The following is a 3,537-nucleotide window of genomic DNA, read 5'->3' on the forward strand; positions in this document are numbered from 1 at the left end:
GATCTGCCTCAATGCTGCCCCCCTCCGAAGCAGCTCCCGAGGGGGTGGGTCTACAGAAACTCCGCCTACAGCCCGCCCCTCTTGTCCCCGTCCTCGCACCCTATTGGCTGCCTTGTTAAATATGGACTAGTGAGGGCGTGGTGAGAGGGAAAATGAGGCTCATCCCCACATGTAGCACTGTGCCGGCCCGCCCATGGACCGCCCCCTCTTCAGTCCCACCCCGCCCCCAGCCAGGACAACCTTGCTCCCTGTGCTCGCCGGGAGCCCAGGACAGCCACGGCTCAATCAATCTCTTCTCGCCTCTCAGTCTCGTTCTTTACAAAATTTCTCCACTTACTACATTTTCACTTTCTTTTCCTGTTTTCCTTCCTCATACTCTTCTCTCTCTCTCTCATCTCTCTCTCTTTCTCCCTCCCTTAGATGAGTATCTCCGGGAATTCTCGTCTCTCTGTTGGTCTGGTTGCCTTTCTCGGTCGCGCCCTCTCTCTTTTTCTCCCCCTCCTCCTTTTCTCTCTGTTTCCCCTCTTTTCTGTTTCCGTTTCGTCTGGTGTTTCTCCCTGTCTCGCCCTCTCCCCTCCCAGACACACACACAGACACACACGCAAGCACTTCTCCCTCCCTCTTCTCGCTATCACGGTAGGACCCTCCCCTCGCACTTAATTCCTTCCATCTGCACAATCGCTTTGCGAACCGACTGCACCAACGGGGCCCAGGTTCCTGCCCCAGGAAAGACTCCCCGCCCCCTTCTCTCCCTGACCCCCTCCCCCTCTCCCTTCTCCTATTTCTGCTTTGGGCCCGCCTCACCACTCGCCCCTCTCCGCCCTGGCCCTGGCCCCAGCCGGTTCCTATGCTTTGGCAGGTCGCCAGGACCCCAGCCTGGGTGGAGAGCTAGGGAAGACGGCTGTCACCCACCTCTCTGGGACAACCAGCTAGTCTAAGTGTGCCTGAGTGAAGCCCGATCCTCGCCTCCGCGAAACACAGGAAACCCCTTCAACCTCTCAAACTCAGAGTAGCCGGCGCTGCACCAGCACCCGCGGACCTAGCGGCCAGGCACAGTTGCATGGTGCCGGTCCAGCGAAACTGGCTGCCTGGTGGGGACAGAGTCACCTCTCCCACCTTCAGTCTGGCCCTGGAGCCATTCTGCCTGGTTTCCAAGTGCCAGACAGACCTTCCAGTTGAACGACCTGCATGTGGTGTCTAATCTCTGCCACCGAGTCTGTTTTCTCCCCTATAAAAAGGAAATGGTCATAGTCCCACCTCCATGGACGTTTGTGAGTTTACGTTTGGGCTCGGTAAGCAGAAGATATTGCATAAAGGTCCGCTTTCTGTCGCCCCTCCTCCCCCCCAGGAGGATTTCTCCCGTTGCTGTTCTAGACGCAGCCCCTAAGCAGATCTGTGGATACTTGGACCAAAAAGGCCTTCGGTGAAGATCACATGCTCTTTCCTGATGACAGAGCCCCTCTGGTCTCAGACCTCTGTTTTCAACTCTTTTGTCTGTGAAACAATCTGAGATTATTAATATAAATAATAGCACATATGCCAATTGTGTTTTAATATCCTTATTCATCAAAGACACATCTATATAGTACCTTTTATATTTTAAAACCTAGTAAACCTATTTGTTTAAAGAGAAGGTACACTTCTGTTGGAAATAAGCGTGATAGCCATTTTTCTCTTAAAGGTATTCTGGGTCATTTCTGGAACACTGCTATTACCTCTGAGCTTCCAAGTGTAGGGAGTGGGATTTCAAACCATGAATCCGGACCTTCCCTACAATTTATAAGGAGACTGCTGTTCAGAGAAGGGATATTTAGCAGCTATACAGGCAGCTAGATGGCAAGCCCAAAGGAGACGCCAAGGCACTGATCCCTAGCCAGGAGCTCTCTGTCTCCTGTTGTATTAAAAAGGTGACATTTTCCCCTGGAATGGGTTGCAAATTCAAAGTCATTTAGGGGCCAGATGGCAGGTATCTATCTACCAGGTATAACCAAGAAATACAATCGATAGTGGTGGGATCTGTGAACTGAAGTGCTAGTCAAGCAAAATGCTTGTGTCATGGTCTTAGTCTGAGGCTATGAGTCTGACACCCACTTAGACACGTTTGGTCCTTCCCTGGTCTTCAGGGTAAGTTGACGCACAAGGGTGCTTGCCATACCTGGTGGCCACATTGATAGCCTCTGCCCCTTTCTCCTTTCCTTAGGTTCCTACACAGAACCCAGTGCATAGATAGTGATGGTTGAGAAATATTTGCTAGATCAGTGATTGCATCGGTGGGTGGAGAGACAGATGGGAGGATGGCCAGATTACGTTCTCACTGAAGCCTGAATGGCTTCTTTGGCTTTCTATATTCCTTCCCCACCCACCACCACTACCACACTCACAGCACACCTGCTTAATTAACACATGGACTCTGTGCCGAGAAGGTGATCAATACATATGAACAACTCATAGGCCGTGTTCCTAGATAGCAGCTGATTGGCTCTAGTCAGCCCCTCAGCTGGCCCCTGGGGACATATGTTCCAGAATTCCCTGAGACAACATGTCCTATCGAATGAAGGGTGTCTTTGTCCATTTTAAGTTGTCAGAGTACTAGTGACCGGGTAATTTGTAGAAAAGAAACTTACTTCTCATCGTTCCAGAGGTTGGGAAGCAAAGTATCAAGGTGCTGGCTCCTAGAGAGGGCTTTCTTGTAACATCCCACAACAGAAGGCAGAAGGGCAAGAGAGTGCAAAGGAGGGGGGCTGGACTCTTTTCATCACTGCCAAGATAACAGCATTAATCCATCATGAGGCAGAATCCTCATGGCCTAATCACCTCTTCATGGCTCCTCCACCTCTTAATTCAATCATGATGGCAATTAAATCTCAACATGAGTTTTGAAGGGAACATTCAATCCAAAGCAGAGGGTAATAGAAGTGAGTGACCAGATGGGTATCAGAAGCCAAGAAAAAGACATTCAGGCCCAAACTCTGTACTCCTTACCTGTTTTAGTCTGTCCTATTGCATTGCTACTAGAAATAACCAAGACTGGGTGATTTATAAAGAAACAGATGTTTATTCAGTTCATGGTTTGGAAGTCTGAGATCCAGTGTCACTTCTGGTGACACTGTAACATGGCAGAGGATCTTAGCATCTTAAGCAGAGCAGCTATCCAGAAGTTTCCTTTGTTCTGCTCTACACCCATGTGGCTCTGCTGCCTCATTTCCTCTCCTTATGTGCATGTCAGAACTCAGCCATAGATGCCCCACCCTAATGACTTTATCACACCCAAAGGCCCCACCCTGAGGTAACATGAAAAGATTAAAATGTTCACTTAGCACCTTTACAACACCATCAGGTCCCAACCCACCAATCTGAGGGGACATACAATTACTGTCCACTAAGACCAGATTCTAAATCATGAATCTTTGGGGGACAAACCACGATCTGAACCGTGACACTGCTCCATCGTGTATACTCTAGGGAGCTTTGATGTAAAATGTCAGCAGTCTAGCCCACGCTCTCACTTTACAGAGGAGGCACCATGTGCCAGAGAAG

The sequence above is a fragment of the Tupaia chinensis genome, unplaced genomic scaffold (genome assembly GCF_000334495.1).
Source record: "Tupaia chinensis unplaced genomic scaffold, TupChi_1.0 Scaffold000424_1, whole genome shotgun sequence".
Classification (NCBI taxonomy): Eukaryota; Metazoa; Chordata; class Mammalia; order Scandentia; family Tupaiidae; genus Tupaia; species Tupaia belangeri.